Genomic DNA, 14089 nt, shown 5'->3' with positions numbered 1-14089 from the left:
TATTATTTTAACTTCACTTTCTATTTTTATTTTCTGATTCCAAGTCAAAAAAGATATCTAATTAGGAAATTATTAGAATTCATTTAAAAAAAAGTAACATGAAGAAGTATAACACCTTTTAAAGGGGATGGCTGTTGCTTTTCGAGGGAGATTCAGATGAACAAAGAGTACCAACAAAAATTGACATATGCATATGACTTTATGGTTTCCCCAACATCTTCATTCAAATTATTATATTTGTGCTCACTACAATTTTCTGAGGTTTTCAAAGCAGATATTTTTAGTTCTCTTTCACAGAATAAATTGAGGTGTAGAAAGAGCGAAGTCTAAATTCCAAAGCACTTTTACCATCAGACCCTAAATTAACTAGTTTTGTTTTTGAGATGGAGTCTCACTCTGTCGCCCAGGCTGGAGTGCAGTAGCACAATCTTGGCTCACTGCAAGCTCTGCCTCCCAGGTTCACGCCATTCTCCTGCCTCAGCCTCCTGAATAGCTGGGACTACAGGTGCCTGCCACCACGCCTGGCTAATTTTTTTTTTTTTTTTGTATTTTTTGTAGAGACGAGGTTTCACCATGTTAGCCAGGATGGTCTCGATCTCCTGACCTCGTGATCCACTCGCCTCGGCCTCCCAAAGTGCTGGGATTATAGGCTCGAGCCACCACACCTGGCCTAAATTAGGTAAATTTTAAAAATCCAACCTGGCCATGCTTGGTAGCTCACACCTGTAATCCCAGGAGGCCTAGTCGGGTGGCCTGCTTGAGGCCAGGAGTTTCAGATCAGCCTGGCCAACACGGTGAAATCCTATCTTTACTAAAAATACAAAAATTTGCCAAGCGTGGTGGCGCATGCCTGTAATCCCAGCTACTCTGAAGGCTGAGGCAGGACAATCTCTTGAACTCAGGAGGTGAAGATTGCAGTGAGCCAAGATCATGCCACTGCTCTCCAGCCTAGGTGACAAAGCAAGACTCTTGTCTCAAAAAAAAAAAAAAAAAATCCAATGTACACACTGTTTTTTAATCAATAATTTAGTGTATTCTCATTTATTGTTTGTTATTAATATGCATGTCTTATTTTCCCATTTAACTCTATGCCCAAATGCGTGTTTTTAACAATTTAATCCAAAGATTCCTGTATTGATAATGTTGGATCAGAACCCCAGCTATACTGCTTGATCATGAGCAGGTTACACACACTTTCTGCATTTCAGTTTCCTCATCTATGAATGGGATTAATAATAGCATTTACATCATAAGGCTCTTTTAAAGATTAAACAAGTTAAGACACGTAAATATTCATAACATTGTTTGGTATATAACAAGTTCTCAATAAGTGTTGGCCGTTACTAAAAAGTAGTAAGAAAGAATTATCCTCTAATGACAAAATTCAAATAGTACCGTAGTCATTGAGATAGACTATTTAGAAAGTGTGGGCATGTGTAATGCCCTGTAAATTGCATAATTTTACATGAGAGATTTACTTGGACAGCATCTTAGTCTAGAATCTCATCAAATTGTGCTTTCCTTGAAGGAAGGAAAATGTCTGTTTTATTCACCAATGTATGTCTAAAACATAGCATAGTACCTGGCTTGTATTAGCTATTTAGTAATTAATTTTGGAATGAATGAATTGATTATGACCTTCCTAAAGTGATTAAATATTTTTATAATGCATTCAATCTGATCCAAAACCAAAGTGCTTTCTTTGTGTAAACTTTTAGATAAATGTATGCAATGTTAATCTTTGATGATCTACTGCCATTTATGATCTACATATCTAGGCACTTGATCGGACTCTATTGTACTTATATTTTACTGTACTAGGATTACTTTCATACAAGCTTTGTCAATTCAAAAATATTTCAAGCTCTGTGAAAACAGTGGACCTGTTATAATCTTACTTAGAGCCACCCACAGCACCTGTACAATGCTAAGGGTATGAATTATTAAATGTTTGATGAATAGAAAGAATAGAACTGAATGGAACTAATCTATTTGTTATATAGTCATCCTGGGAAGCACAGAAAACTGACATAGGAATTACAGGTAAACTACAGTATATTCTAAAGGGGTGTTCCAATATAAGTTTAATATAACTGAATATAAAAAGTTGAAACTTTTGTACTAGAAGATATTTTACTTAAACTTGATTTTCAAAGGATTTTAAGAACAAAAAAAGTAATAACAAATATTTGAGGGTAAAACTATTGAATAACTTATACGGCATAACAAAAGCAAAACATGATTTTTTCTCCCACCCTATCTTGAAACATATTTAACTGGGGAAGGGTTTCATTGCCTCTAGATAAAAGTCTTCAGCAGACCCCAGGACTTTTCGGCTTACTATTTGATAGTAGTGTCACGATCTCTTAAAAAAAAAACACCCGCAGCAATTACAATGGCCAGTCACATATAATGATCAAAAGTCTCAATGCAATTTAGAATAAAATCGTCTTTGCCTGCTAGGCTAACTTCAGGCTGTCTTGAAGGAGTATTCGGAAGCCTTCTTCCCTCTTTCTATTCTTCCATTATCTCCACCCTCAGATTTATGTGTTCTGTCCCCTAGAAGACTGAAGTTGGTGGCAAAAAATGGGGGAAGGGGTACAGAAATTATTCACCTGACTAATACAATATGGTTCCATGGTTTCTGAGACTGGGAGGTGTTTAAAGTTGGTATTTGTTATAAGGGGCACTTATGAGTTCCTTGGAGCCCACTGTATTCCTCCAGCTGAGACTCACTCTAGAGTACTGTGAAGGCAGGCAGACATTGCCTCTCCTTTTACTGACAGCTCATATTTGCTCCTCCCCCAATCCCTTTGCTATTGGTTTACTGATGTTTACTCCTGCTTCCTTCTTTATCAACTCTTTTAGTAGGATTCTTTCACCTTCCAACAGAGACCTATTGAGAAGAACTCTTTTTACACAAACTACCTACTAATGCTCCTACCACGGGTTCCCCATCTGAACCACAGGATTCACGTCCACTTAACCTGCAGTAGGAGGGGAGTGCATTTACTTTCCAACACAGCACAGCAACAATTCTTTCTCTCTCTTTCCTGATGCCTTGGGTTAAGAGTCATCACACTTTTTCATCTTTAGATTCCTTAGGCAGGTGAAGAATCTAGTCTAAGTTGCCTGTTCCTTCCCTTCCACCAACTTCAGATGACACTGGAACACTCCTGGAAGCTATGGTCACTCTGGTTTAGAAAGTAGCATCTAGCCCTCAATTTGAGGGGTAAGATTCAACTCACAATACAGCAGCAAGCCTCTCCAATGAAATCTCCTTGTAGATCCACTCCTTCAAATTGCCTCTGAAGAATTTTCACATACCCCTGACATCAGTATACACCTTTTGGCCAGGCGAAGTGGCTCACGCCTGTAATCCCAGAACTTTGGAGGCCGAGGCGGGTGGATCATGATGTCAGGAGTTTGAGACCAACCTGACCAATATGGTAAAACCTCATCTCTACTAAAAATACAAAACTTAGCCAGGTACGGTGGCGTGGGCCTGTAATCCCAGCTACTCAGGAGGCTGAGGCAGGAGAATTGCTTGAATCTGGGAGGTGGAGGTTGCAGTGAGCCGAGATTGTGCCACTGTACTCCAGCCTGGGCAACACAGCAAGACTCTGTCTCAAAATAAATAAATAAATAAAATAAAAAATAAAAAAAGTATAAACCTTTCAAAAACCTGAAGTCTGTTATCTGTATTTACTTTAACATCCTGTGTTTTCATTTATTTCATAATTCACTTTGGTACCTGACAGCAACCATATCTTGATCCCTTAGTTGAAATTTCAATTGACCATTTTCTCAATTTATAGAATAGCTACTCTATGATGTACTCTCTGATGTACTCTATGATGTAAGCCTGAATGTACTTACAATATAATGAAAGGACAAAATATATATTTATGGAAATGTATTGTACATAGTAGGTTCCCAGCAGATATTGATAATATAAGAGAATCAAACTCAGGCAACATTAGAGCATATCTAGGAAAGTTTCAGGGAAAAGACTTTGAATGATAGTTATCTATAATGAAACATCTTTAGATATGAAATCTTCATATTAAGTCAAATCAATAAATATTGATTATATATCTATCATGTATAAAATACTGTGGATAACATGAAGTTAGAACTAGTCCCTGTCCTCAATGAATTTAATAAAGGAAAAGTAAGACAAATTTGTGAAAAATTAAATGATAGCACAAGTCAAGACAATACTAAAGAGATTTCACTAGACAGTATACAATAGATTCTAAGTGAATTGTATCGGCAGTAGCTGCTGCAGAGCCTACAGAGAAAAGTATCTCTTCAGACCTGGCTGGGAAGGTCTTACAGAGATAGAATTTAACATAGGTTTTCAAATATAGATCGAGTTGATAAAGAGGGCCTTGTGGCCAGGCGCGGTGGCTCACACCTGTAATCCCAGCACTTCGGGAGGCTGAGGTGGGCGGATCACAAGGTCAGGAGATGGAGGCCATCCTAGCTAACACGGTGAAACCCCGTCTCTACTAAAAATACAAAAAATTAGCCTGGCGTGGTGGCAGGCGCCTGTAGTCCCAGCTACTTGGCAGGCTGAGGCAGGAGAATGGCGTGAACCCGGGAGGCAGAGCTTTCATTGAGCCCTGGGCTGCAGACCGAGACTCTCTCAAAAAAAGAAGAAAAAAAAGAGGTCCTCGTATGTGTAAATAAGTGAATAAACAAAACACTCATTGATGGGAAAGCTTAACATTTAGAGGTGACAATGGGTTTGGCAATCTGTTTGGCACGTAGGATTTACGTAGGAGAATAAACACACAAAGGTTAAATGTAGTCAGAGTGGAGAAGGTCTGGGAACTTATGAGGTTTTTAACTGTATTTTTATATTTTCTGGCAGTGGGGAGTCATACATAATTGTTGGACAGAAAACCAACATGGTTTCTCATAAAGATCACCTTCACAGGAATATGTAACACAGAGTGAAGTAGGAAGAAACTGAAGACAGGAAGACCAACTAGGCAGCTATTAAAACTATTTACCCATTAGCTTATTAGGGCTTGAAATAGGATGTTTATTTCTTTACAATTTACAGTACATTTTCATTTATCCTTTGTGGGCAAATAAGGGCAGATGGTCGTGCTTTCTATACCATTGCCTACTGTATTTTTTCTTATGATTGCTAAAATTTATGCATTTGATCTTTCATAAAATGTCAATAATTAGATTATGTGTTTCTTTTAAATATAAACAGAAAAGCAAGTTTTAAATTTTACAATAATTTTAAAAAGAACAAAAAAAGTAGAGAAACCCTGTATTAAGATCAATAGTCAGAAGAACAACAAGCAGAATTAGGTCTGAAAAGTAGAATGATAAACAGCAGTTTATGCTTTTACTTTACTTAAAATCAATTCTATTGACATGTCCAATGTAAAATAAAGTCCGACATATTTATTTGATGAACCCAGAAAACTAAAAGTGGGAAAAAGATCAAAATGTCTTGTATTGGTTATTGGAGTAGCTGGGCAAAGAACAAGATCTGCTGTCAATCAAGATAAAAGGATTATGGGATATTTATGGGACCACTGGGGCCATTCAGTCTTCTTAATTGGGTATTTTAGTTGAATACAAATTGGTTATTTATGTCCAATTATTTATAGTATGGGATGGATTACTTGAAGCTTATTGTTATTTGCTTATATAAAGTCAATTCATTTAATTAATTAAAAACTGTCACCTCATTTTATTTTCCTAAAATTCTTTTAGTTCAGTATCTGATTCCATGATAATACTTTATTTCAAAAATAATCATGATAGCAAAAATGTCTACCACTTGGCATATCTCATATTTTCTTGAGAATAAATCATATTAATGGATAAAAAGAATGTAAACTTTATATTTAGAATTAATAACATTGGATATGAAGATGATTTTTGTCATAATTCTCCCTTTGCTGAAGCCATGGTTAATGAAATATCTAATATGAAGTTATATAATTTACACTGGACATGTATATACTAGACATATATAAATGACATATATATACTAGACATATATAAAATACATACACAAATGAGGAAGTTTCATCTTGATCTGTTTTAACTGACTTAGGGTTTAAAAATTTTTAATAAATAGAAATCAAAGAAAAATTTTAATAAATAGAAATCAAAGTAGAAATTATCTAAAACCAAAAACTCAATGCATAAATATATCCACTTTTCCTTTCTCAAAAGTTTGAATTTTCATTTGATAGTAATATCTGTTATAGCATTAAACATTAATTGCTAAACATCTTAAAAACACTAAGCATGGAGCAAATTAGCATATGTAAGAAAAGAGTTAGTTACCTATCAGCATTGCCATTAAAATGTGAAAACCATGTGTTCTGGCTCCAAACATCCTTCTGTTAAAAAAGAGATATCCATCCAAACACCGACTAGGTTGACAGAGTGAGTTTCTGATCATTTTGGACCATATCCAGAAGTGTGAGCTTGTTTTTCAATGTCACCTCTTCCTCAGGTAGAGAGTTTGGGGACTTGGTTTTGATTCATTTCCCTCCAAGCTGGATCAGTGGGACTTAGTGTAAGACTCATTTGTGCTGCTTACCCAGCAGTCTTGTTATTCTTAGATCCCATCCCTGCTTAGCATATGGTGACTCGCCTTTTTAAGTCACACTAGTGAGTGTTATGATCACAACACTGAACGCTGACATTATTATTATGAAGAAATGAGTTTTGGGGACTCTAACCACAGATAAGCATTTTGGACAACTTCTATTGTGGAAAATTAGGCCCTAATTTTATTTTGATTTACAGCAATGAAAATGCTGTTTTTGTTTTCTTTTGTTTGTTTTGCTTTTGAATAGTGGTTAAGAAATTAATGGCAACTTCAAACCTACTGAATATCTATGCAAGTGATAGAAAAGAAAGAAAAATTAAGAAAAAAGAGCAAAGGCTTTTATTAATTGAGACTGTGGCAAGAGTTACTTGTGTGGTGCTCTCAGACAAATTTCAGCCTCTGTGAAAGACCAGTTATGCTCCACTCCTTTAAAATCCAATGGCATTTAATTTTGTATAGGAGAATAATTTGAGTATGTGAGGTGTTTGAGCTATACTGAGAGTACAAACAAAAAAAGTAATTCTTTTTTGTTTCTTTTTAACATTTTCTTAAAGGGGAACCTGAAGACCTATAGAGGTTTCACATAGGCAGTATAAGCTGAGAGGTCATGAAGGCCCCTAGAAGTACCGTACTCCCTAAAATTCTCACCATAAGAGCAATTCCTTTAGGTTGAGACCTTGTCTCTTAGAAGCCTCAGTAAAGGTGAAAATGTTACCTGAGAGGGGCGGTAACTGTATCACAAAATAGTCATTAGTGCCTTATCATGGGCAGTATATGACACGTTAAAAAAAAAAAAATGCCATATCACTGAGGTCAGATAAGTTGTGATGGAAACCAGTAACAAGGCAGGAAAATGTGTGATGCAACAGACATTGCAATAGTGCATGTCTTCATTCATTTATTATTAATTCATGTTTAAAACTTACTTATCAAGGCCTTAGTTTGACTGCCAGTATGTGAGTGCAGGAGATATGATGGTGAAGAAGAATAGATATAATCCTGATTCTTGAAGCATACAGTTTACTCAAGCTTACAGTAGTGGGGAAGGCTGAGCAGACAATAGCCTTGAGGACTGAAGGAAGAAATATATCTATTGGGGGCTAGAGGGTAAGGGTGGGATGAGAAAGAGAGGCAACATATTCAGGGTTCTGATCAATGGATCTACTTGGAGAGGCATTTCTAATAGTCCTCAGGGAATCAGAATAATGAAGTAGAATAAACATGGACTAGGAGTCAGACTATGACACTGACTTTTATACTAATCGGAGCTTTGAAACTAGGCTATGAGAACTTGGGTAAATTAGCTAATTTATTTAAGCTGAAATTTCATATAAAGTAGAAAGAATAAAGCCTATGAAATAATTATTTTTGTGTGGACCAAATGAAATAACTATAAATGCTTGGAGCATACTAGACATTCAAAGGAGTTTCATCAACTTTTTTTTGTGGACAGTATAAGTGAACTTGGATAAATATTACTTGAATAAAAATATATAAAGCATACTTCTTTAATTTATAGGCAGCATGAACCTGTTAAAAATAATGACCTCCCTTAGGCAGAAATTATGGTTACCTCCAGTAGTTGTTGCCCAGCATGTCCTACCCCCATTCCTTACAGAGAGACAGGTGTCCCACCATATAGAATACACATGTCAAATATATTCTTTCACACACTCCTTTACAGCTGGGTCATGGGCATGTGACCCAATCCTGGTCAATAGGACTTGAGGAGTGCTCTGCTAGGGGGAGGCTGAAAAAGGCTTTCTTCTCCAATATAACAAAGAGATGTACTGTTAGAGGGCTTGGAGGAGGGAGAAGATCAGGAAAAATAACTAATGGGTATAAGGCTTAATATCTGGATGATGAAATAATCTGTACAACAGCCCCCCATGACAGAAGTTTGCCTATGTAAAAAACCTGTACTTCTACCTTTGAACTTAAACTAAAAGTTAAAAAAAGGAAGAAAGAAAATGAGAACTTTAACGTAATATATACTTATACACAAACTTTAATAATTTACATGAATACATGTAAATAAGTCTATATAGCTAATATATCACAGTGATTTACAAAAGGAAGGGAGAAAAATGAATGGGGGATGGGGAAACAATAGAATGGATTGGCTGGGACAGAATGGAATAGGTATAAAGCAGGCAAGCCAGAGATCTCATGTCAACTAAAGAAGACAGTTTTCTTAATCTGAAGTAAAGAGTTAACTCTTTTCACTTGAGGTGAAGAAACCACAAAACTGAATTGAAGAGATACAACTTATTGGGTGAAGACCTATGAGTTTCAATTGACAATAATTTACTGATAATTATTATTAACACTTTTATGATCTACAGCAGCCTATGGTTTACTTTATTCTTTATTACCTCAACTTATCTTTGAAATATGGATCCATGGTGATCTGACTTTCCAAATTTTATGTGACATTGGGGCTGTCATGACAATTGATTGTATCTGGGGCAAAGGAAATGAAAATCCCTTTCCAACTCCCAATTTGAACTAAAAATATTTTTTGTTTTAGGAGGCAGAGATAAAATATGAACACTCCAATAAAGAAAGCTAATATGATAGTGATTTTACTTGAAATCATGTCATTAGAGAAATTCTTGGAGAAAATTGGATGTTTAACCAGGAGAAAAGCAGATACCAGGGCATATCAGAAGGGTCTTCATGTAGCTAAGGTCCATCACATGGAATTTTATGTTTTATTTGTTGCTAACTGTGAAAACTACTACCAATGGTAAGAAGCCTTTGGATAGTTTATATATGCTTACTGTGCAGAATCTTCTAGTAGTTGATGCTCATCAAGCATAGAACCAGCTCTCTTGGGAGACAGTATGTTTCCTGACATTGAAGCTGTGCAGATGTAGAGAGAATCATCATTCAGCATGGATATTATAATAGAAATTTAAGAAAAGATATGTTATGTAGTTCAATGGCCTCTAATGATTCTCCCCGTCCTAAGATTCTATCATAATTTCTAAGTAAAGAATATGTTGCACGCATAATTTCTAAGTAGATAATTTTTAAGTGGAAAATGTGCTGAATATAAGAGTCGACATTTTCATAATTTCATAATTTTGTCACAGTTTAAAAAATCTGTAAAAAGGAAAGAGCAGTAACTTTTTTAGAAGGCTACTAATAAGGATTAAATGAGGCAATTGTTCATAGCATATGGTTCCAGGTCATAGGTGCTTATCAAATGTTTTGTCTTGCCATAATTCCCCAACTCCATTTTTATTTGCTTAAACACATAGTTAGATTTAATAATATCCACAATTTTTCTCCGTGTTGATTACCATTAAATTTTACTTTTCTGGAAGTCAATCCCCCTATGTGACCTCAACTATGCAGAACATAATCAAGAACGAAGATATGTTCTAAAAGTTTCTATGTTTAAAACTAGAGATTGCAAAGTTTATTAACTATTTCCTCAGGCCTTAGTCCATTATTCATTATTATTTTAGATACAATTAAAGAAAGCTTGATTATAAAATATTTCAGCTTGCTGTGGAATAGAATCAGCAAAAGAAAAGGATAAGGGAGAACTTTGTGTACTTTTTCAGCAGCAGGAAATGACCGCCGAGAACTAGACAATAAATGTGAGTAGATAGAACTAACACTTACTGAGTCTCAGATCTGTGCCAGTCACTGGGGTAAATGCTTTCTTTATGTGGCCATTTAATCATTCTAATAAATGATGAAGGATGTATTGCTGCCTTCATTTCATAGATGATGAAACCGAGCCAACTTGTGGTTGGTACTCACTCAGTCTGCCTGACTCCTGAGATAAGACATTTGTTCTCTACAACATGCTGCCTCCAGGGAAAATAATATGATGAGCTGGCATAAAATAATATTAAAAAGTATAGTACCTTGAAGATATTGAAAATAGGAACAAAGTCAAAATCTATAGAACATAGGACAATAAATAATAACGTCATCAATAAGACACAAAATTGTATGCAACTTTTTTAGCCAGAAATGCAAGAAAATGTGTAACATATTTCTGAAATATTTAAATGTGAAATGATTAAAATAAAACATTTTTTTCCCAAAAGAATTATAAAAATGTGTTATGCCAAAAGCTCTTTTATGTGGGCCACTCTCAACCTTAATGATATCAGAAAAAGTGATGTTACTATATTGGTAACTTATTTTGTATATTAAGATTGTGTGCGTGTATAGCATAAAGCATGGAATTGTTTCTTCAGTATCCATTCTTTGCTCTACTTTATGATTACACTATTCTAAAGTTCTGATGCAAGAGACACATATACACACTCTCCAGACCTGATATTTGTTCAGAACCATATGGTAGCTCAGAAAAAAAAATGCTGAGCCCAGAGGAAGATTTGATTCAGTCTATTGTGTGGAAAGTATTCTGAGATCTTCAAACGAAAGACAAAATAGCTGCAAAAAGCCTTGCATTTCAGTTTCACATTTCACTTGATTTTGCACTTCAAAAGTCATACTTTGAAGCTCAGTGGATATAGGTAAGTGATTTTTAGTTACTTTACGGACTAACAAGGAGAAAGTACAGCATTGCACATGCTCGCTCTTGTTGACTTTACTTTGAAAAGTAATTTCAGAGAAACTCAACCCAGTTCAACCAGAACTATCCTAATTGGCTTTGATCAGTAAATCATCAGAAAGGGCTCTGCTCTTGCTTAGTCCTTTTTTCCCTTGTCTTGTCAAAAGTGAATGATTAAACACTCAAGTTACAGTGAATTATAAAAACCTGTCTTGTATTGAGTTCGATGTTGCTATTCAAAGAAATGTTGGCTTTCTTTCTGCCATGGTAGGAACTGGCTTTACATTCTTCAGTAGTGCTGTTTGTCATTTTTTACAAATTTATTAATATTTTAATTCTGTACAGCCATGAAAATGTCAAAGACCAAGTATATTATTGACCTGGTAAGGCCTGACATTCATAGCCCTCCAAATCTGGCTTTTATTCATCTCTCAGCATTATTTTCCATTGCTTACTACATAAATGGTTGTATTAAGATATATTTTAGTAGAATAAAATTTAAAACACATTCAAAGCTTTCTCTCTCCCTTCAGTTTTTTTCAGAATGCCGACTTTCTTTCAGAGTTCTGCTCAACTGCTACTTTCTCTTCAGTTTTTTCAAAATCCCAACTTTCTTTCAGAGTTCTGCTCAATTGCTACTTACCCATATTGAAATGCCTTCTACTTGTAACTCTCATTCATGTTTGTCCTTGAACATCTGAGCTTATCCACATGGAACCCAGCATAGAGTACATTGTATTCTTTTTTTTTTTTTTAATATTTGTGATTTACTTTCCTTAACTGTATTGTAAGTCTTACAAGTGTGAATACCTCTATGTTTACCTCCTATTATACTGTATTATATAACACAGTACTGCTATAATGTATATATCTTGATGAAATGTGTGAAATGCTGTAATCAAAATGAGCATGTATTCAGTCTTTTCTCCTGCATAAAGAGCCTAATGTATTGGAAGACAACTTTAGTCTTTATTCAATGCAAAGATAAATCTGGCATTTGCAGATATCTAATGTATCCATGAATGGACATGACAGGTCTGTAAATTATTTGAAAATATATGTAATATTTTGTGATTTGTTGTTTTGCATTTTTCTGGGGGAAGAATTTATAGTATTGACTCTACAAAATATAATATCATAAGAATCCCTTAGCAGGAGTGGGTGTGGTTAAAATGCAAAATCTTAGGACACATCCCTAGAAATTCCGATTCTGTGAATCAGGATTGGGCTCAGATAGCTGCATTTTTTACGAGTATACCAGTTAATTCTGTTAACACTCTTCCTCAGACCTGGTCTAAAATTTCAACAAATTTTCACAGGAATATTTGATCTGGAAAAGCCAAGAAGCTCTGATTGCAGGAAATAAAACACTTTCAGAGACACAAGTTTTACCTACTCATGTAAATGTGTCAGTTCAAAGAAGCTGGCTTTGGATTGGCATTTAAACTGTCCCTAAACAATGGCAGTGACTTTTAGAAGAAATAACTTAGTTGATAGAGGTTTCTTGATAAAAGGCAGAAACTACTTCACCAAAATATTTCTTTAAAATTTCTATTTGGCCAAAACCCAAAATCTCTAACATCTTGGATTATACCATATGCTGCCTATTAACTGAGTAGATTTCATTATGTCCTTCACAGAATAAAAAGAATATCTTAAATATGCAACAAGAAATTTCCCTCTACATTTTATCTTTGCTTTAACCATTTTTCGATTTCATTCTTTCTTAGTACAATCTTAAGATTAAAAAAATACCTGTGGCATATTGTAGTAAACATAAGCTGACTTAGCTTTTTAATTACTAGTTTCACATATATTAATTGGCAAGCCTATTTAATAAATATGGAAGAGAGAGGAGGTGTTTGGAGGTCAAATGTCCCAGCAATGGCTCCAGTTAAATATGTGATCCTACAGGAGCCATGTAGTTTCCCTGAGTTTTCACTTTGTCCATAGTGAAATGGGAGTAAGCACCTTTGCACCGCCTACCTCTAGTTGTTGTGAGAACTGGAAAAGGTAATGAATATGTAAATATTTTAGAGAACATAAAGTGCTCTATTTGGCAAAATATAAAGCACTATCCAACTATAGGGTAATATGCTTCTCTAAATGTCTGGAATTTGTCATTTGGTTAAAAAGAAGTAAAAATCCCTCTAATTTTAAAGTTAAATGAATAAAAGAAACACTTAAAATGTTAAATTTATGTTAGAGATCCATCCATTTTGTAAATATAAATTCTAACAGCTATTTAATTAAAATATGCTGAATATTAAGCACATTATTAACAATAGCTACTGCTATTGGGTAGGTATGGTGTGCAGGTCACTCTGCTAAGTATTTTACTGTATTATTCATTTCTCACAACCTCACAGTGAGGTAATTAAGCTGAATAAATGGAAACTTTGACAGCTTATGAAACTTGCCGAAAGTCACAGAATTAGACAGTGGTAGCGCCAGAACTTAAATTTAGATCTGGCAGTGCCCAAATACAAATTAGTTACACTTATATCTATCACAAGTTTAGCTATGAAGAAATAATATAAACAAGTTTGAAAAGTGTAAACAACAAAAATTGCTGTTTAGCAGGAGCCCATATCCATTCTATAGCATCTATTTAGTAGCTACTGTCAATATCCCATTAAAATGTGTATGAAGACAAGAAAAAGATGAGAGATAACATAATAGTAACAGATAAAATGAAAAGATAACTTACTGTCTGAATTGAAGAAAATGCTTAATTATAAAACAAAAGGTGCTGAATTAAACAAAACCAATGTAAAACAAAGAAAGTAGCAACAGAAATGGTGACTAATCTCATCTGACAAGTTCCACTACTTTTAGGAAAGTACAGAGACGTGGCTTTCATATCCTGCAATCTGCAATTAGGCTCAGAGCCCTGGGTCTGCACTAACGAAAGAGCCAGCTGATGGTCACTCAGTTGCTTTACAGAG

At 35.0% G+C, this 14089-nt stretch overlaps 1 protein-coding gene across 5 annotated transcripts in view; it reads right to left on the bottom strand.

The window, feature by feature from the left end:
• Positions 1 to 14089, bottom strand: part of CRB1 (crumbs family member 1, photoreceptor morphogenesis associated) — a 243070-nt gene that overhangs the window by 22153 nt on the left and 206828 nt on the right. The gene's annotated exons all lie outside the window — the stretch shown is intronic.

Source organism: Colobus angolensis, unplaced genomic scaffold (assembly GCF_000951035.1).
Source record: "Colobus angolensis palliatus isolate OR3802 unplaced genomic scaffold, Cang.pa_1.0 Scaffold320, whole genome shotgun sequence".
Classification (NCBI taxonomy): Eukaryota; Metazoa; Chordata; class Mammalia; order Primates; family Cercopithecidae; genus Colobus; species Colobus angolensis.
This window is presented reverse-complemented; position numbering and strand designations above follow the sequence as displayed.